Genomic DNA, 22,761 nt, shown 5'->3' with positions numbered 1-22,761 from the left:
CACATGTGACTGGGGAGTAGCCTACTGGTCACAGTGCTGACAAATGAATGCTGGTAACCCTGGAGTGCGGGTTTGGTGGGCCCAGACTGCATAGGGCAATCTGGAAAATATTAAAATCAAGGAAGTAGCCTATCTAGTTTTATGTATCGTGGATGGTTGTAACACTTTTTAAAGAAGTGTTACAACCTACCCCACCCCTGTCAGCCAATGTTTAGCTAGCTGTATTACCATAGTGGTTTGAAATTAGAAAGGAAAAAATGCATCATGTGTTGCCTGAGAAACTATATTTCAATCTAATATAAGTCAAACAATTATATCTGCAATAGTATAGATACTAAACAAAATATAGTCTTGGTCAAAAACTTTACTTTCTTACCTCAAAATCAGTTTTTTCTCTATATATTCTGAATGCACCTCTTTCCAGACTTGATAACCACCATGCCTGATCGGGGAGGAAGTAGGTAAATACTGAAATGGTCACCTAACATCTATCTTATCTCTATTTGGTGGAATTGGTGTTGTTACAACTCTCCCCATGTTACAACCATACCCGGTCTCCCCTACAGCATTGTATGTTGAAATGTATATTGTAATTGGCAGTATATTAACTTATTGGGAGAAAACTGGTAGTTCTATGTAAAATCAGATATTGAGCTCCCCCATATAGCCAAAATGTCATGATCCTCGTTAGGCTGCGAAGCTGTCGAATCAGGCTCCGCCCATCGAGGCATCGAATCTTCAACTATTCGGAGTCAGCTTTATTATATTTTATTAAATCTTTCCAGTTTAGGGTCCTTTGAAAAGATATGTTGCATACACACATGCAAACACACGTACGCATTTGTACCTCTACTGGGGAACCTTGCTCAAATAATGAGCTCCCTAGCCCCTAATCATTGCAACTACATGGCAAACTCCAATCATAAACTCTAACCTTAACGGCCATTTAACTCTTAAACCAAGTCTTTACCCTAAAACAGCCTATGTAGAAGTGAGAACCTAGACACAGGCACACATTCACAACCAAGGTTTCAACCTGTGCAGATCAGTCACAAAAATTTACATTGGAAAGATGCCTGAAAAGGACTGGAGTAGAAGTCATTATGACTTTCTAACAGAAACTGTCATACTGAGTGTTTATAAAGTGTGTCTGTTTATGTGTGTTTGTGTTTACAGAGTGAACAGTCTCCCACTACATTATCCCCGGTCAGTCTTTAACAAGCTCTGAGACCCGGTACGACTCAGCAGCTGTCATTTACCAAACAAGCACTCGGACACACAAAACACACAAAATACACACTCAAGCACTGTCACTCTAAACACACCCACACAACTCGTATTGAACACACACACATCCATACACACACACACACACACACACACACATCCTTTCTGCTGACACTCACACAGTCTCTTTCGTTGGCTCTCACACACACAATAAACACACACACACTTTTACAGTCATCTAAATTGATGGGCTCATCAATTTTTTAATCTGCATTGTTCTTAGGACAGCAATTACTGTCCTTCCCCCTTGTCACATTGCCTAATAAAAATTGGTCACACGGGGTGAATAGCTTGTTATTGCAGTAATTACATACAGTGGTTATAATTCTCTTCTCACTACTCTTGTATTCTCTGTCAGTTTTCCTCTCTCCTTTGCTTCCCCCCTCTGTTCCTCTCCATTGTATGTTTCCTTTCCTTTCACATTTCTTTTCTTCTGTTTCCCATGTCTGCTTATTTAAAGCAACTGTGGGCCAGGGAGCCAATGGTCGATGGCTGCAACATTAGGGTGTGCTATGCCTCCAAAGAAGAGAAGTTTTGGTCCACCATAGATGAATGTATGCGTTGTTTATCAAGTAATTACATTTGTTGTGTGTTTCAAGAATCAAAAAGTCAGTGTTGGTTTAAGGCTTCACAAAGAAACACTATTGTATTATACACTATTATGTATCTATTATTCGTATATCACTGTTATTATGAATTTCTTTATGCAATTTATGCAAAAATACAATATAGCTGTTGCTTTCATTTTTCACAATAGCCTAAAGAAACCAACCTTGTTAATAAATACCATGATCTTAATTGATTCCTTCCACGGATTTGGCACTGAGTTGATCATCTAACACCTTTCAACACATGCCTGTTGCTTGAAAGTGGTACAAGTTCAGACAGTTGTTAATGTCAACACTCTCTCACTGTGGGGACATCAATAGAGAACAGCAAATTGACTGTCTGAATTTGTAGCTTCCTCCGTGCCTCATAACTCTCTACCCAATGTACCTCAGCATTCTGGCAGAGATTGGGGATTACAACAGTTAGTGGTTTATTAACCTGGACAGCAAGGTGATAGCATTTCGGCTCTAACAGCTGCTGTGGAGAGTTAATGGTTCAGGGCTGTCAGCTTAATGTCTGGAATATATACCAGAGAGGGGGACAGCTACTTCTGTCATGTGGATAAATATTCCAATCTAATGCAAAAGTAGATAGTGTTGGTCCGAGACTGTATGTGAAAACCTTTTGTTATTGCATAACTTGTTGTTTCAACTTGAGTTAGTGTCTCTAGCAACCCTAAGGCGGTGTGTCATGAGGAGGGGCATCACAGAGCATCTGCTTTATCCTGTACATGGTTATTACAAAACAACAGCTTACTTCCTTGCACAGCTGACTTGTCTGACCTGTGCTGCAGTGGTAATATAGAATATAGAACAGTGCTGAGGGCTTTAATAGACAGTTTGAAGGCCAACATCCAACTGTTACAATGGGTACACAATATACAAGGTACAAGGTTATTTGTTATTTACAACAGGGTTGTATAATGAGATGAAGTTTGTAGTTTCCTTTATGCTACTCACAAAAGCAAACGTTATATGCAAAAATTGTCAAATTATATAAATAAATAAAACAATTTTGCATGGTACTGAGGATGATATTGAGAAAAGGCTGTGATCAACAATGCCTTTGATTTTTAAGTCTTTACTATTGATCTAGCACCAGCTTGTGTGGCTAGCACCTCACAGCAAGAAAGGTCCTGGGTTTGAACTCGACCCAGCCTGATATGGCCTTTTCTCTGTTGTTTGATTTTTTCTCCTGTGTTAAAGTAGGATACTTTCAGGTGTTACGTTTCCCTCCTACAGTCCAAAACACGCAGGTTAAGAGAAATACAAACTCAAAAATAGCCGCTCCTATCCTATCCTTGCTCACTCATTGGCTGTTTGTTTGTTGGTCTAAATTCTGAATGCAGTCAACTTCATTAACAAAACATGCACAGGACATGCACAAACCACTAACTAACAGGCTTAACAGGATGATTGGAACATGCTTTTTTTGTTTATGGATAGACAGATAGAATCTATTTTGATACAATATACAAAATACAGAAATTGTAAGTGTATCAAATTATACAACAGACTATGGAGATCGCACAATGAATCAAAAGAAAACTACAGTATTTTTTCAAGGAAGCATGAGATAATTTCACAAAACTCCACCCTCTACATACAGGACTATTTGATCTATTGCATCACCAGCACAGTAACTCAACTGATTAAGAGCCAAGTGTAGTGGGACAACGGTGTGGATTTGTGCATTTTATATTGAATAAATTTGGAGCTAATCCAAATCCCTCAACTTCAACAGACTGCTGGAGAGACCCCAACGGAAGGGGGGGGTGGAAAAGTAGCTTTCTTTAAGTGCTATGCCTGGGCAATTGATCGGGAAACTGGCGCCTTTTTGATTCCGAAGCTGATAATGCGGGGCCTGACTGTTAAACTGACAAAAGGGACACGAACCAGCGATTAGCATTTCCCTGAACAGCCTATCAAAACTGCCCCCCCACACACATGTAACCATGGCAACTTTACTGGGTCTTTGTTTCATTACCCCATCAAAGGGATACTCCTTGTCTCACCCCAGTGTGACATAACCCAGGAAGCCGAACTTTAAATAACCAAAGACTGCAGTCTCCAAAAACTCAAAGCATTTAATTAAGTTTAATTAAATCTTTTAGTTACTTGATTATGTTGCTGATATTAGTGCTGAAAAGAATCTAAATAAGTTACTTTTGCAGTGTTTTTATTTCCAGCAAGGTTAAGGACACTCCGTCATGTTATGTGTAACCAATACTTCACAGTACCTTCTCACAAATTCCTTTAGAAATGATGATAAAGAAATGTCATACTATACTCTTAATCGCCAGCTTGAATTTAAGGCTGAATAACTAAATTCCCCAGTTCCCAAGGAGAGATGGTCTTGGATTAATCTAAGCTTTCCTCATGTAACCTGAGCTCCCCCAAATGGACGAAATAAGTATTACACACCATCGTCGGAAATGCTTAACTTAGAACGGTACAACTGTTTGACCATTGAGGGTTGATTGTGGAAAATATTTGATTACAATACGCACAAATAGATTTCTTTTCTTTTAGACATTAAGTTTAGAAAGGCAGTCCCTCGGCAAACCGGAAACGCCCTCTGGGGAACCACGCCCCAGGCAACAAAAGAGCGACATGCGACGTCGTTCTCTCTCTCTCGGCTTTCTGCTCTGCTCCTCCCCTCGTGCCCTGGTCTTCCGCTCTGCTCTCTGGACGCTTCGGCACGCGTCTGGCGTGCCTCGCCAGGCAACGCCTAAGAGTCGGCCAGCGCAACAGGCCTTTGTTCGCTTGAAGCTACACACGCGAAGTGCCGCGACATCGATCTGCCCCTCAGTTTGTTTTATTTTCTTTCTTTCTTTTGTTTTGTTAAAGTTATCAGTCCGTTAAGTTACAATGGACTAATTCAGCAACGACCAAGTTCCATTTTTAAGCTTTTTCGTCGAGCCAACTTCACCGTTTAACTCCTAAACTCATATCTTACTTTCATTAGTTCTCCTATGCCATATGAGTCAAATGCTTCCCACAATTGAACCTCCATTCTCATTGTGCAGCCATTATTTATTTTCTCTGTATTTAACCACCCTTTTATATCGCATTAGTTAGAGAATAAATTGCCTATTTAATTGCCTACCTGTGTGTTGCCTATTTCTACATCCCTGCCAAGAGAATTGACCCTTTAGATATGAGACTGACTGATTGATTTAATTATTATATAGCACTTATTAAACTAACTGATCACTGGTAATAATTGTATAATTATTAAAAGCAACCTAGAGGTCCGGAGACTCTAGGATTATAACAACTCCGGTGGTGCCCTGAAACGAGGAATAATTTTTGATTTTATGAATATTAAAATTCATAATTGGGTATTAATTCTCATAAATTTATTAAAATTCATAACTAATTTAGCCATGCTACACAAGCATGAGATAAACAACTCTTCACTGCTTAACAGGACTCATTATAAATCTGACATTTGCAAATGTTACCATGTAAACTGGTCATTGATGGTATCTATTAGAACTGAAATAAATTTCAGCTTGCCTCCCTCTGTGAAGGATAAAAGTGCATACTCTTTTTGGCAAGGGTTTGATACTTGAAAGAGTCATATGGAGTTTCACTTTGAGTAAAAACAGGTGTGACAGGTAAGGAATGACATTGGCTTTAAGGAATGAAGAAACATTTGTCATGGTTAGAACATGACTGACATGAAAAATCAGTAGTTCTGTCAAAAAAACTGGCAGATAATAAAATTAGTCAAAAAAGGAGGGAAGAAATTTGTCAGTTAACACGCTGATTAAGTTCTACTATTGCATTAAGTCTGCCAACGGCTGAAACAGCAAAAGAAGTAACAGCTGTTGATTCACAAAATCTCCTATGGTGAAGGTTGAAAAACAAAATTATGGTGGTACCTGAAAATGGGGATTTGTGGTTTTCTCGTTGTAGTAGTACCAGCAAGCCACAACAAGCACAGGCAATCATGCTCAGCTGTCATCAGTTAAAAATCTGAGGGATGCTGTAATGTACTTGATGTGATTCCTAAAGTCTAAAACACTAGTGCTATAATGCAAACCAAAGGGTCCGCACTAAACACATTTTGAAGCAAGAGAAGCCAAATCGACATGAACTTTCTGCATTAAAGATGCAGCAATAAAACTACAGTATTCGGTTATTTCTTGAATCCTTCATAAAGTGATTTCCTCTTGTTTGTGTCTTTTTGACAAGTGCCCACTTCATCAGCAATGTCAGCAGATGGCTGGTTTGTGATTGGATTTTATTGTCAAAGAGAAAAATCAGAACCTTCGATGCGGTACATGAGGAGAGATTTAGAGAGTGACTTTGGTGCTGTGGACGGGCTATATTTCCCCATCTTACTCTGCTCTTTGTCATGTATCAGTATTACAGTGACAGAAAATTACCACCAAGATTGGGGTGAGTGTCTCAGATGTGTGGACATCTTCCACTGCGAACCCGTCTTGTTATCGTACCTGCCCAATACAACAGAAGCAGATGGGAACTGATGATTAGACTGCTTTGTGCCACCAGCATGGGGAAAAGATGTAACTGCCAACACTGTGGTTCAGCTATCTGAAGCAATCAAAGAATACGGGCTGGCTGTGTTTTATACAGTTCACAGTAATGTGATAATGTGACTTTAGATTAGATTGAGACTTTTCTCAATAAAACATGACTGAAGGTAATTGTTTTCATTTTTCACCGGTTTTCACTGATAAATAACCCATCAATTGAAACAAAATTCATCTGTATTTTTTGTCCCCACAAATCCAAAGTGTACTGTATGTTTCAGTCACTGAAAGAGCTGAAAAAAGAGATCTAAGAAATAGTATATTATTTGGCCATAAACGTTTTATAATATGTGCAATATGGTACTGTTTCTCATTTCTGTTAAAGACCATCAGTGTTTTCAGCCATGTTGACCACTATTACCATCTTAGTTTAGGATGTTAGCATGCTAACATTTAATAATTAACAAGTATAGCTGAGGTTAATGGTAAATTCAGTCATTTAGAAGGTATTTGGTCACAAAAATTGAAAGTTTGACCTGCTGATTGTGATGAAGAGTCAGAGCATCACCAAATCCATTAGGAATCATCTTCTGAGCACAGTGGTTATCTGTGTCACATGCAATCCATCCAATAGTTGTTGAGACATTTCACTTATAAAATGTAAACCTGGTGGCACTACAGGAAAAGTCAGGGGATCACTGAAGCCAGTAGGCTTCATCCCCTGGGGAACATGAAGGTATGCACAGAAATGCAATCCATCAAATAGTTGTTGAGCTATTTCAATGTAGACCAAAGTGGTGGACCAAATGACTGACAGACATTGCCATTCCTAGAGCCATTTCACAGCACTTGCTTCTTATGATAGGGGAATTATAGTCAAAACAAATGGACAATAGAATCCCCAGAAAATCAAATCACAATAATTTGTTGTGTAAGTAAAAAGATAAAACAAGAAAAAATAAACACGGCTACATAATTTAAACAAAGACCAAAGCAAATCTGTTTATAGAGCAAACAGCGACAAGTATATAAACACACACAAATCAACACCAGCAACGGTATCCTCCTCCACCCTTGTTCTTTGTCTGTGTTTGTACAGAATGCATGTGTATTGACGTTGACAGTTTACAACGCAACTCTAAGGAAATGCTAGATAAATGCACATATCAAAGCGCATTCCATGAATTGCTCTGAATCCTTAATGAATTATATTCTCACATCTACGATCTACTTAAATGGAGGGTAAATTCAATTACCATGCTTAGACAATTTTTGTCATTGAATGATTTTTTTGTGGCACACTAATGGATCCATTACAAATATGGCCCCTGTTAAAATATTTTTTTTCAAACATAGCCTGCTGAGGGGAATGTATTAAGCCCTGTTTGTTTTCTTAATTAGTTGGTTTTTCACACTGAAAAAAGTCACAAGTTCATCTATCAAATTAGCCTGTCAAGAAAGTTAATAGCGTGAGGTGCCACAGAGACAGCAACATCAAAAACAAAATGTAAAATTAAGCATTTCTTTGTGAAACCAACAGAATAATTTGAATAAATATTTTTTGCTACCTATTAAGACTGCCAGCTGTTATTTGTCTCTGTCTCTATGATTCTGACTGACAGTATTTTTTTTTATTTGATTTTGTTTGGGAAAATATACTTCTATGCCAAACAAAACATACAATATATTTTTCTTGTTTAAAAGTCATACTTTATCTGCAGTAGAAACATGAAGCTTCACATCTGTATCACATAATTCTAAACAGTCCTTCCAAACATATCTACAAGAAAAAAATGGCGTCTCTTTAAGTGGCAACATTCTTTATTTGTGCATGTTGCCCCGCTCCTTCAACATATCAGAGGTCAGGATGAAGATCATGTAAACCCTTTTCCCTGTCCTTGGCTTTCAACTGAATCTGGGCACCTGACTGCTGTAGTGACTTATTTTTTCCCATCTCAGTCTTAGTCAGGTTGTCCTTGTGAACCTTCTGTAGTATTGCTGGCTCCCTGTTGGCTCCCTGGGTGACAGATTGGTAGCTGCCTAATGGTGTCTGGCTGGTTCAGGGGCTGGTCACCAGCTGCTGGCTGGCCAGGTGGCTGCTAACTGGCAGTTGGCTAGCTGTCTCATTAACTATCAGCTGCTGTGTGACCGGTTACCTGCTGCTGCCAGAGACTGGCGGCTGGTGCTCTTCTCGGCTGGTTCTCACCTTGCGGGACTGAATGGATGGGCAAAACGAAATCAGAGCTTGTGACCCTGAAAAACAACCATAAATTGTTCATGGCTGCATGTGTGAGGCATTTTATGGCCACCTCTTTTAACAGGAGACTTCTACTTAAAACACAAAACAAAGCATAGCCATTCTAAAGCTTTAAATGAATTCTTGAAATTTGGTCTGTTGATTAGCTAGCTAACTGCATATGGATATAGATGTAGTTCTTGGGCAACGTGCTGGCCAATCATACAGTAAGGTATTTGTGAATATCCTTTTAATAACTTAATATTATTACAGGAACAAAACTATAAAAAAATGTATGATATATTATGATATCCCACTTTGGGTAGTTGAGATAATGCCATTCAAACAAACCATGCTATAGCATAGTATTTTTATACTACGGAAAAAACTACCACCGCCATTAGTACACTGTCATCTTACATAAAACTGAATCAACAACACTTCAAAAAGCCCAACATCTCAGGATCTACTTATGTACCTTTGCACGAGAGACTCACAGGAACCATTTATGCAGTCTGGACTTGACAGTACTCTGGGACCTGTAACTGATCATTAAAACACATTTGCAATAACCACCAGTAACCAAAAGTGCTAAACTTAAACACCGTAACTTTGAGGTGTTTGGAGGTTTTTACTTTGTGGTACTTGTACTTTGTCTCTCTCTGTCTCTGGCTATGTGGTTCTGTCCTAGCTTACATTCAGTATAGACTGAGTGGCCATCACTTGTCAACACACTGACTAAGCACTAACTGAACCCTGAAGATTTGTTTTCTAATAGCTTTTTTAAAAGTGTAACTGCGTTAAAATCATTGTCATATGATAGCTAATGGGTTGAGAGATTGCATTACCTAAGAGGAACCCCGAAACACTGGCTGTTGCCCCCAGAGGCTAAATCGACATCAGATGATAGCCGATGGGTTCCAAGATTAGAGCCATGAAAGCTTGGAAGTGTGAGCTTATCCTCTTAGTAAATTTGCATGTAATTGACCTTCGCTAAGACCTGTCGGACTTTTATCACGGCGTTGCCACAGTCTATTACTGCACTCCCTGGAGAAATATTGTCTAATTTTTGCAAAGGGTGATCTCAGAAAGAAGCAGACAGTTTTGCAGTTGCATTGTGCATTTGAAGGTTGTATTCAGGCTGTCAAACTGACGTGAAAAAAATAAAGACAGAAGCTAAAGCCTACCGATCACAGAGTAAAACTAGTGAAACACCGTATTATTATTGACTATTGAGAAAGAGAACAACGATATAAATGATCAACACTGCTCCAGCACAGCTGGGTAGGTCTCTATTCACTCTTACAATCATTAAAAAGCAGAACAGTGGGGTTATATAATGTTAAATTCAGTAGTAAGTTAGCTAATGTTAGCTAACTGACATTACATTAAAAACAACAGACAGCCAACATTTTCCTGGATTTGTTTTAGGTTTTGTAAAGTGAATAAATCGTACCTCTCTGGCTAGCGACTGTAACTATTACAGGTGCCCCAGCAACAGGATTTGACCATATCTTATAAAAATACAGCAAAAAAAGCTAGAAAACAACGGATTTTGCACAAGTCAATGGAGCGCAGCCATGAAATTGTTGGACCTCAGTTAGAGCAAGTCCTATACTACGCTGTGATTGGCCAGCTGCGTATTTGGGGCGTGGCTTAGCAAAGGGTCAATCAATTGTAATTTTATTTATTTATTTATTTATTTTTGAGTGATACATGTTGTGTATATTGTATAAATATGATGGTGGTATGATGTCACCTAGGCACCTATACTCATTAATGTTAATGTCTTTACATAAATAAGTTTTGGGTTGCAGTTGAATAGTCTTTTTTGCTTAGGTTCTTAACTGAGTGGAATGACCTGGAAGTATTTAAGTGGCAGCCAAGAAAAAGTGCTTTATTGCTTTGTTTCTTATCTCCTTTAGCATAGGATACACTGGAACATCCTTTATGAAGGGAAAGGAGATAATGCCATCCCACAATTCCCCGGGGCTGCAACATTTAAAGCGATGCACCATTTGGCAGTTCACAAAGCAGACTTGCAGCAGGGAGAAAGAAAGAGGGTGCGTGTGAGTATGGACCGAAGTCACACTTTGATATAAAAACTTTCTTTAATCATGTAGCCTAATGTTACTCTACAGTTCTGTGGTTTATCAGGGAAGCGTATAAACTTAACTGCGACAAACAGACAAGATCCCTCTTATATATGCTGTATGAAATGTCTGTATCCTCGCTGCCCTGCATTATTATAAACTATGATGAACTGGTCGTTGGTCGCATCTCTCTATCTTCTAGGTGCTGTCTCTCCTTCTTCATCTCCTTGCAGTTCTCATGCATTAGTTCCCTGTTGTGACTGTGTTGTTTCTGTGGCTGCTTTGGCTTTTAGGAAAATACTTTTTTTTTTGTCCACAACCACAGACTTTATTGTGCTATCCGTGACCCTTTGTAGATATGTGGGGCCTGTAATGCTTTTCTCTTTATGTCAAGTAAATGATGCGTTGTCATTGAATATAACAATTACAAGTTTTTTGCAAATTGTTTGCAAATACATGTATTTTGGAGATAGCAACACTCCCAGTATTGTCCATGATAGGGCACATAACAGATGATAAAAAATGTTTTTAAAAACATGATAGGGAGAGGTTGAGTATTGAATTACAGTATACGCTATGTTAGGACAGGATCTTGAAGTTAGAGCTATTTTGAATTATGAAATGGATGAAGGTGGACAGAATCGGGCTAATGTGAACAAATTTGTGGCTTTAATTAAAGATACTGCAACAATATGGGCGAGTTCAGAAAAGCTAAAAATGAATGTAGGATTCAGCAGCTGCACATGAATATTGCACAAAGTCTGCTGAGCCTGCTGCTCTCTGCCCTGTACTAATCACAAATGTCCAGTCCAGTTCTCTGGGTTACACTATAGTCCCTTTCTCTCCCTGTCTTATCCCCCACATTGTCACTCTGTCTGAATTGTGTGTTTCTTGTTTCATCCAGCCTGTCTCTTCTTGGTTGACTCATTTCAGTTCTCTTTAGTTTGCTTATTTTTGTTTTCATCCCTTTTGTTCCTCAGTCTAATTTTCTCTACACTCTCTGAAGCATATAACATAAATAAAGCTGTTGTTTGTAAAGCAACCACCATTGTCTTGCTGTCATTCCCTTCCTCTTTGCCTTTGTCTGGCCTCTATAATGTTGAAATATGGAGTTTGACAGCCAGCATCAATGCAATTTCAAAATAAGCTCTTACAACACACTTAACAGGAACATGCTTTTGTATATTTTATTAGCACGCATTTGACTAGTTATATCTTCTTCTTATGCTTGCCAAGTCCAGTTTGAAAGTTTTTATTTTTTTCTTATTATATACTTCGTATTATTGTTGTGTCATTTGTTTAATGTAAATCAGTTGCAGTATGTAATATATCTAGGAATACAAATATAAATTGATATCCCAAATTTCTGTCATTAGTTAATTCCCTTAAGAATTACAATCTGTTCCTATCCATCAAACGTGTTTTTAGACATTGTTTTGTGGTTGCATGTTTGCTTTGGCTGATTCTGACCATCTTCCATAAACTGTACATAATGAAAGATGGTAAATAGAGTGAGTAGTGATATAACTCTGTCAAGTCTTCATATGACTATTTGATAAAATAATTTAGACAGGTTTCCATCTGGGTTTGATCTTTGTCATATATCATCCCTCCTCTATTATTCCATATCCCTTTGCTCCTTACTGTCAACTATGTAAAAAAAAAAGAAAAGCAAAATGCCATAAAATAATCTTTGTGATAATAGTATCTGTGCCTCATGTATGATAAATTTCTCCCTGTGTTATTGTTGGACGTTGGTGCAAAATGGTCAGTCTAGAAAGAAGCAGGTCTTATTTGACTGTAAGGGACTGACACCAAAACCTGACATTTACAGCTGCTGTTGTTGGAAACAGAAATATGCCCTGCTATAAAAATCAATCGCAGCTTCACTGGAGACAAAATGTCAGACAGTCTTGCTTTCATATCCACAGGCATATGAAAATACCACCAATAAACAACAGTGTTAAAATGTTTTAAGGTGAATCTGCTTCCCCGAAGACCTTCTTACTCATTCTGCAGAGGGAAGAGATCTAAATTCATAGTGATGAGGTAATGAGGAATAATAAAGTTCACAGCAGAAGTTGTAGCAGGTTGAAGGTCGCCTGATGCACAGGTGCATTTGCTTCTGTGGCTGCGTGGAGGACGCAGAAAGAGAAAACTTAAACTATGCGTTTGGCGTGCTGTCACACAAATCAGACAAATCTGCTCAGCTCATGTTTCATTTGCTCTGATAGATATCTCAAATGTTTTCAGAAACACATTATAGTGTACTGCCCAGCTGTAATTTGAGAAAGTTGACCTGGCTTTTTTCTTGCTTGAAAACGTATCAAGCACACCACATGTTTCGGTGGCAACCCTTGGCAAGACAAAATTTGTGTGGAACCTCTCAGTTAATTTTCAATGCCAGGCTAGCTCGCTAGATAGAATAACACGTTACAGAAGGCAGGATTTCTCTTTGTTGCTGCATTTAGTTTGATAAAAACTTTGCCTCCTTTTTTAACTTTGCACTTTATCACTTTGTTCATTACAGTAGAAACACCTGGACTGTCTTTCATTAATTTTTGTTTGAAGATGGGGTAAGGTATTCTAATCCAATAGACATCTTTTTGTCAAATTCAGCAAATATCTCCTCATTATCCGCTAGCAGTCCGTTCTGTTAGCGCGCTGAAAAGAAATCCAGTGTTTGTACACAGCAGCTCTGTAAATGGGAAACAAACACAGTGGCCCGCTGTTATGGCAGAAAATTGTGTCCTCTCACATTTAATATTTTATGTATGAACCCCGCCACACAACAATATTCCAGCTGTTCCATCCATGATTAGTGTGTCAGGTAATGTTAAATGACCACAGACATTCAGCTTACTTTCCTTACTTTCTGTGCTTGCTCTGGGACCATCTCCTCCTCTCTGTGTGTTAGCTTTGCAGCAGCGACTGTAGCAACAGTTTGCTAACCCAAAACTTTAATTACAGATAATTATATTACTTACTCTGTCGTTGTTCGCTCTATATCATGCCTAGCCCATCCTTTCATGCATGGCGTCCACATTTGTGGACAGTTATTTTAACTCTATTTTGGATTAATATATCATGGTTATGTTCTGCAAGGCATTTGAGGACAGTGTCAGTTGATTGATAGCAACATTGTAACAATGCTTACTATCTTGTATTCCACATATTCATTGCTTGCTGACCCCATCAATCCAAGATGGCTGATTGTGATGGCCATGTGCTAAATGCATCAGGTATATCTGTGATCTTTTATTCAAGGGGGTCAATCGAGGAAAAAAAATAGTAGTACGTACTAGTGATGGGCAAAGCGAGGCTTTGTGAAACACTGAAACATTTTAAGCAATTGTGCCGGAATTGTGTCGAGGCTTCGAACACTTCGACACTTGTCTCCACGGTAACACCTACTGGTCACTTTTGATATAGACACATCTTGGTAGGGGTTTCACTGAAACAATGACTCACCCACGTTTACAATTCTAAACGTCTTATCAATACATGACCAACACGATTTCGGAGAAATCACCATACAACAAACAAATGCTTTAAGATTGTCAGAGACAGCAGATGGGGATTGCAATAAAAGTGTGTTTAAATAAAATACATCTGTGTGTTGTTTCATAAGTAATCACTCGTTTAGCTGAGGCTTTTGCTATGTCAGAAGTCATCTTCCTGGAGCAACTAGGGGTTAAGTGTCTTGCTCAGGGACACATGTATAGAAGTAGAGGGAATCAAACCCAGGTCTCTCACATCTAGGCATGTGTCTGAACCACTACCCCATAGAGACAACCTATTCATTTTCAGAATCAGAATAGGCCTACTTTCATGATCTCCGAGGGTGAAGTCTTTGTTACAGATAGAAGGAATGGAAATAATAGCTAGTTGAAGTTACTGAGTAGAGAATATAATAAACTATACAAAAATATAATAATAAATGACAGTAAATGTGGATATCTACAATATGATACAGTAGCTTATTAACAGAGGTGTAATGATAATTAGCAGGAAAGATATAGGCCCTAGTGTAATAATAAATAATACTGAGTGCTGGCAGTGATGAGGTGTAATGGATTAAAAATCCGTAACTGAGTAAAGTTGAAGTTGTTTCAAGAATGATAAAAGAAAATTGGAACAATGTCTCACATTTGTCATATGTCAAGAATTTTATTCAGAAATATTCAGCTGTTTTGGGGCTGAGTCTGTTTTTTTTCATAATTGACATCCCCAGCCTTGGAAAAATTTGGTCACATCATAGAACATTTGTTGCTGGCAACGATAAGTATTATTTTGCCATCATAGGCCTACAGGTGCGGATATACTACAATAGATCAAAGGATCGTGTGTCCTTTGGACAAAAGCATCTGTCAAATTTAAGCCTTCTGAGAGTTAGAGGCTGATGTGTGGTTTGTTCCAAACACTGTGAATCAAGCATAGATGCGGCAGGTGTGCCACCTGTTGAAACAGGGGTGAAATTGACGTTTTGAACCACGCCTTAGAGCAGTGTTTCGAAACATCTGTGCTTTGGGATCTCGACACAGCGTCGACATGTCAGTATCGAACGTCCCATCCCTAGTACGTACAGTAAAGTATAATTAACATGTTTATGTTTTATAAAATAAAATTTAGAGTAAAATTTAAAACCAACTGTCAATGTATGTGGATGCCATGCAACAGTGGAGTGAGATTGCATTAAGTCTCTACAACTGATTGTTAATACATCTATTCTACTTTTTCAAAGATGTGATAATTGAATTGATGAATATAATAATAAAACAGACATTTAACAAATATATGAACATTAATAACAATGCAAAAGTGCATATTCCAGCATGAAATGGCAACTTTTGACTGCTTTGTGGGTTTTCATATGATAAGTACTGTACTCACATACTGTAAAACTATCACTTTTAACCAGAACTATGCAATCTGTTACATGCTGGATGTTGATATGTTATAACAGATGATTCAATATGAAGTTTGATAAGAATAAAAATATGTTACTGGGTTTCCGTATTCATGTAACTACAGCTATAAATACCACTGAGTGTTGTTTTTCCCCCCTAAAATATGTGTTTTATTGTTAGTTTTCAATAATTGAGCTTAAATACGTGGCATAATATATCATAAAAACACAATATTCCATATACCATGTATCCATATACGTGGACAGTTTAATCATTTTAAAATATAACAGAATTTAAAAATGTAAATGGATTTCAATTAATTTTCAATTAATTTTCAATCATTTTAGCCCAATTATAAGTAATATAAAGAATCTTAAAATACAATGATTTTAATAATTCATCCATGAGAGGGTTTAAAGGATTTTGACAAATTTATGAACAAACTTCACTTTTCAACTTTTAACATTTACATTTGGGTGGCACAATTTGGCCGCATTGGCACAATCCGTTTTACATTTCTACCACTGGCTAAGAATTCAAACAAAAACGAAATTTACATTATGGGAATAATAAACCAACAGCACTTAACTATTTTATTTTATTTATTTATTTTAGATATTTTGTTTGTTTGGTTGGTTGTTTAGTCTCTTCAGGGTGCTGGAGAAGAAAATAGGGTGTTAAACAGATTAAAAAGATAGGAAAAAAAAGTGAGATGAGGAAAAAAGGTTTCTCAGTGTATCTTGAATATTATTTTATCTAACACACAGTAAAGACCGCATGGTGGGTTGAAACATATTTGTCGCAGTGCTTGATAAATAAATCTTGGAGTAGCTCACAGCAAGTGCACCTCCTTCTTCAAAGCTCAAAGCCTGTCACAAGCTCTCCACACCAGATAGTGAAGATAGATTTACATTTGAGAATTAAAACTGTAATCAGATTGTCTCCTTGGGGTAAAATTGGGTTTCTTACGCTGGCTGTGGAGAACTGCTCTGATAAAACAAATTCTACAAGACAATAAATGGCACAATAAACAACACAGAGTGGCCAACGAGATAACATCCACATAACAGCAGTGGACAGCCCAGGTTAACAAGTGTGTGTTTAACAACGCAATGGCAAACAGGATAAAAGACTGTTTGTTGTGTTTTCTTGGAGCCCAGAGACCTGGAGGCTGATTCCAGAAGTCCTACGGCGTTCAATCTTTCCTATCTTGATTTGACCAAGCGTTAAGGTTATCACTTTTGACTTTTCAGTGTTTGTGTTTGTGTATTTTGTTATCTACTAAAGTAACATTTGTGTTATTTAAAAAAAATATCTGATGGGGAAAAAGACATATCTGTCTCCTCTCCTGATCGAAGCATTTCTCTCCCTCACCGATGAGAGCATGGAGATTTTGGGATATAGCTACATGTTTATCTTGTTTATCTTGCAGACACTAATAAATATTACAATCTAACAGCCCTCTACTGTTTTATGAAGTGGAGTTAAGGGAGTCCGGATCTGTGCTGAGTTACAGTAGCTAATATTCAGTCTCTGAAATCCATCTGCTTGCTAATTCTCTAGCTAGCTATGAAACTCCTACATGGCCCTGTGGGGCTATCGATTCTATCTGTTTCTCTTGTCAATGCTGAAAAAAAACACGATAACACCAACAGCTGCTTTGTCAGCTCTTCTACTGATAAATAATCCTGGGGGTGGAAGAGCAGCAGTGAATGAAGGACAGAATAAGGAAGAGGAGATAGAAAAGGGAGATGGTGGGAAATGAAATGTGGGGAATGTAGAGTAATAAGAAAGATTAGGATAAAGGGATGAAGAGAAGAGACAGTAAGAAAAAAGTGGATAAAATATGGGATCAAAAGGGAGACAGAAGTTGAGAATGAAGATGGAGAGAGAGGAAACTACAAAGTAGAAACTACAAAAAAGGTGAAAATGAGCAGGAGGAGATCCACTATGTACTGTGTTGTTTCATCTTGTAACAACCTCCCAAAGAGTTATTGTAGAAAACATAAAGAAGTACACTATACTGTGTGTATAATTCTATAGAATATGTACCATGTGACATTCAGAGTATCTACTAGACACCATCTAGTCTGTAAAAGTGTACCTACTTTGCCAATGAGGAGGAAAGGGGTACTCTAGTAACTTACTATTACACTGCTGGTGAATGTATAAGAAACAGATTGGAAAAATAATGGTCTAAATCAATACCATGACTTTAGTCCTTTGTTTGGGTCATGCTGCCTATACTTCCCATAATGCAACTCAGAGGTGTCTTTCCTTAATTGTCATCCAATGTCAACAAAATGTCAACAAAATGGGAAGAACAGGAAAACCTGTGGCTATTCCAATTTGAAAGCATTCACACAATATTTGAAGATGGTTAGTCCCACTGCTAGCCTTGCATCCCCACCGAATAAATCCAATTCAGCGATAAATTCACAATTAGACAATTGGCCCTCAAATTTTATTATGAATAATCGTCATACACTGACCCACAACCAGATTCAAGGGGCATGTGCGTAGCTGCTCTCTTCACATGCAGACGAGTAAAATGTCAGAGCAGGACCTAAAAAATCAATATACACCTGCAAATTTAAGCAGAGTCGGACTGAACCATTTCTATTTATATCTGCTGGCCACCAGGATATTGGTCTTGCCTTTTGCAAAGCCTGTAGGGTTTGATTTTAATATAGGGCACGGTGGGAAAAATGTTGTGAGCCTTTCATATCAGCTCCCAACGGCACAAGCGCTGTTGAGGCACAGAAGGGTACACCGGCAATATGGGCCTTCATCACCAAGGGACAGAACTCAAGATGGCTATCCTGGGAAGAACAACAAAAAGGTTCAGTGAGCTGGCAACTCTGATAAAAGCACTGCTCTATATTTCACACAGCAATACCTCCTCTGAGAGAACTTTTAGCGTTGTGTAAAAGATTGGCACTGAAAATAAAATGGGCATGAACAGCAGCACTCTCTGCTCTCTGTTGTCCTAAAAGATCAACCATAGCAGCCCTGGGCACTGACAGCTACCAAGACAAACACATATAGCTTTTTAGTGCTCGGAACCTGAAGCCATGCACGCATACTCATACTACTCTATATACGAATTGTGTTACGATTTGTTTCCGATTCAGGATTCCGTCATTACAGTTTGTGTGATGAAGTTGGTTTGTCTTCCGTATAAAACATGGAGCACTGGTTCATTTTTCTTTGTAAGGCCATAATTTTAGCTAGGAAGTGGTTGAATGCTAATGTTACGTTAGCTAATGGGTTATCATAGATGTTGTTTTACCTGGAAATACGTCCGTCCAGATTTTAACTATACAGCTATTTTAGTTGGAGGAGAGGTGATATAATGATTTTTCAGATTCCCTGAGTTTTTAACTTTAACTTGCAACCTGGATCACAGCAGGGTGACAGAATGTCAGCTTGTCATGAGCTTGCTGTGTGAATATGGTGCATGGAATGCTTCTTTCATTTTTTCAAATGGTGGATGTTGTCAGATATGAAAAATATCAATAAACATTCGGCAACTCCTGGAAGCCCTGAGATTAAATATTTATGCCATAACATTTAATAGACTACAGTGGAATACAACTGAATACACAGAATAGAATAGGATTATGATATTTACACCAATGGCATGTGGTCAGTTCTCTTTTCTCTTATCCAGAGGTTTATTCAGCATGTACCGCCATTACAATTACACAGTAACAAATAATTTTTTTCTTCCTATCAGCATTATAACAGATGCTGAAGCGCTAATGAAGGAATTAATTTTAAATGAGTATTATACAGATTCCTTGTTATTAATGCTACCTGTTATCTGTCTGATACATCATGACAGTTAGTTAGTCTCTTACTGCCCGCTGTTGTTCATTTACATATCTCTGGTCCACACCGATATATAGGATGAAGTAATCCCACATCATGGGGTTTTCCATGGCTTTTGCTAAGTTTAAGTAATAACACTGCCCCTGGGGTGTGCTGTGTTTTCAAAGTGTTTTTTTATTTTCTTTGTCACACTAGAGAGTCTCCCAATGCCATGAAAACTATTGTTCTTTGTTCATTTTCATAACACCAGCAATGCACAACTCCAGGACCCAACTGTGAAAGTTTTCAGCCTTGTTTGAAGTCTACTGCTGGTCTGATTTAAATGGAGCTCCAAGGCAGAATGAAGTCATGGTTGGCTGAAAGAAATTGACAGAAGAGAATGATGCATGCAAGAAAATTTTTTTTAGATAGACAGATATACTGGCTGGGTTCTGTTTTAATCATTCTTTGGTTGCATTTTCATTATGATCTTTGCTCATTCAACAGCCTCCCCACATCAAGACAAAACTATGCACTGTTTACTTCCATTATACCAGCGCAGGAGCCAATCCCAGTTGACACTGGGCAAAAGGCAGGGTACACCCTGGACAGGTCACCAATCCATCACAGGACAGGACAAACAGACACAGAGGCAACTGGGGTTTGAACCCGCGTCCTTCTTGCTGTGAGGCAACAGTGCTAACCACTGCACCACCGTGCCACCCCTTACATAGTCAAAGAAAACAAAATTGGAATACAGCTCTCTCATTTGGCGTTGGTTCTGAATCTTCTTTCTTATGCCTTTGCAGAATTCGTCCTAACCCTGTTAATTCATGTAGTCAGCCATTGCAAAAGTTAAAAAGCTTATCTACTATTATCATTTTCCTGTTGATTTTAAAGCATCAAACTACATGTCAGAAAACACATAATTAGGTAGCAACAACATCCTATAATGAAAATAATACACAATTATGATACTTTAAAGCTATGGGTGGCAAGTATTTTTGATTTGATTAAATTTTTTGCTAGTTTTTTCAATGCTAAAACTCTACTAATACATATTTCAATAGCAGAATCAAATGACTGTAATTCGAAATGGCTCACTTGTTGCGACACAGAGGATTACCAAACAATTCTGCAGCTATGGAAATCTTTAGCCTCTTCCAGCAAATGCTTTTGAGTTATATGGCCCACAAATCTTATCAGTCTTGTATGTCGCATAAGCAGGCACCTGTTCTCAGCAACAACAACAACAAAAAAAGAAACTATATACAACTGCCCAGCACTGTACAGCGGACACATAAAGTTACTAGCTGATGAAGAAAATTGACCATCTAGCCATCTTAAGGCCCACAGACAGCATGGTTTAGAGCTAAAAGGAGAATGAATATTAGACTCCGAATCAATGTTGCCTTGATGAACAATGTAACAGGAATTATCACTCTCTGCTACATGTTTGGCTTTGTTTGCCAACCCACTATATAGTACACCATGTTGCCTGGCTTCAATATCCTCTACCATAGTCCGAATTTTGTCCAAAGTTTGCTTTTCTGTTTTGATCCATGGTTATTCCTGACTAAACCCTCATTTGTGCTAGCATTATATAAGCATAGGCCCCTGAGTTGACAAACAAACTGTATTTGCCTGCAGCCTTAGAGCCACTAGCATGGCTGTTTACAATAAGTTACAGAAATTAGAGTTATTTTGACTGCACAACATGTTGTTACAATGAGGACATGCAAGTTTTACTTATCAGATTTCATAAAGCACATAATTTGGCATCATTAGCTGCATTGAGAGAACAATTCTCTAGCAGAACAGTGCTGAAAAAGACAAGCAACAAGAATTTGGCAAAGGAGCCAAACCATCATCCTTTCTCTGCCAGTGAGGAGATACACAGGGGTTACACACAAACACAGACAGAAACACACATTCCTCGCTATCTGTGTGGAGATAGAAATATATCTTGAATACACACATGCACACACACACACAGAGTCTCAAAGGAGTGATGAAATAGATGAGAAGAGGATTCAGGGTGAGCCTGGAGGACTGGATAAATATTGACCTGAATGAATGAGGTCTGTCACAGTACATAAAAAGGGCTATACACTGGCGCACACACACACACACACACACACACACAGTCTCACCAACACCAATGCCCTCGAAGAACCTCTCTCTGTAAACTATATCTGCACACCTTCACTGAAACTAAAACCTGAAATCAAAATTAATATTTACGAAGAAACTGAGATTGTGCTTCACTGGAAGTACTAGTATGAATAATGAAAGCGGTGTGGTGGGAGTGTGGCTGATATGTGTCATTGCCCATGTGCTATTGCAAGTGTACTTCTATGCATCTTTTTTTATGTACATGCCAGAAATTCAGCCCCACCTAAAACAAGCTGAAATACTGCAAAAAACTTGCAAACTTACTTTTACACTTGCTTGAGGGGGAATAGTTGGTGTATCAATAAAAAGAAGATGTGATAAAGGCTGATTTTGTCCAATAAACAAGAACATTGCCGGATTTGCTTCAGCTTTTTTTTTTCTGTAAATACAACAGTGTTATATTGCTGCCAACCTACAGCGATGCTACATGGTGTTCCAAAAAGAAGATAAATTTGTTCATTAAAGTAATCATATTGGGTGGGAAGTACCAAAAGAAGGCAGAATTGAGTTCTTAAAAAGACTTACTGGTGCTCCTTTGTTTATGTAATCTTGTTTTACCCTTTAAAGAAAATATTCAAGATGTTTCCAAAATCCACTTAAGATTTTCTTATTATTTAGTTAGAAACTATTATGTAACTTCCCCATAAATTTAAAACACATTTTAGTGATAGCAATGAATGATAGCAAAGACAGGATTCAGGCTATCACTGTAGTGTAGATCACAGTTCACACTAGGCGCACACAAAATGTTCAATTCATCCTTCATCCATTAAATGATGTACTGAAAGTGGGGTGGGGAAGCCAAAATTGAGTCAAAGGTTCCGCTTGAGCTGGGAGAAATAAAAACTGTAGGTGAGGTCAGACTAAATGATGCAACTTGAAGAAACAAGTAGTCAGATCCACTTTAGTTTCATATTCATCTGTCAAGATAGGGTCAGCAAAACTCAGTATTTGTAGAAAAATGACAACACCACAAATACTACCTCATACCTTGACCTAAAGCTGATCATTGTGGGCCTGTAAGCCTGAATTTTGTGTTTCCCCATACATACATGAAGACAGTTCAACTATAAATTGATACAGAAAAGGCAGACTATGGTGCTGAAAAAATCACCAGAATTCCTCAGACCCCCG

At 38.2% G+C, this 22,761-nt stretch overlaps 1 long non-coding RNA gene across 1 annotated transcript; it reads right to left on the bottom strand.

Moving 5' to 3' along the window:
• Positions 1-8,203: 8,203 nt before the first annotated feature.
• LOC119914797 lies at positions 8,204-9,619 on the bottom strand. Its single transcript, XR_005446842.1, has 2 exons — positions 9,115-9,619; positions 8,204-8,653 (listed from the first exon to the last, which is right to left on the bottom strand). It is a non-coding gene; the product is annotated as an uncharacterized LOC119914797 (long non-coding RNA).
• Positions 9,620-22,761: the final 13,142 nt, after the last annotated feature.

Source organism: Micropterus salmoides, unplaced genomic scaffold (assembly GCF_014851395.1).
Source record: "Micropterus salmoides isolate LMB-PRFRI ecotype aquatic unplaced genomic scaffold, ASM1485139v1 Ms_hic_scaffold_20, whole genome shotgun sequence".
Lineage (NCBI taxonomy): Eukaryota > Metazoa > Chordata > Actinopteri > Centrarchiformes > Centrarchidae > Micropterus > Micropterus salmoides.
The sequence above is the reverse complement of the archived record's forward strand: the minus strand, read 5'-3'. Positions and strand labels throughout refer to the sequence as shown.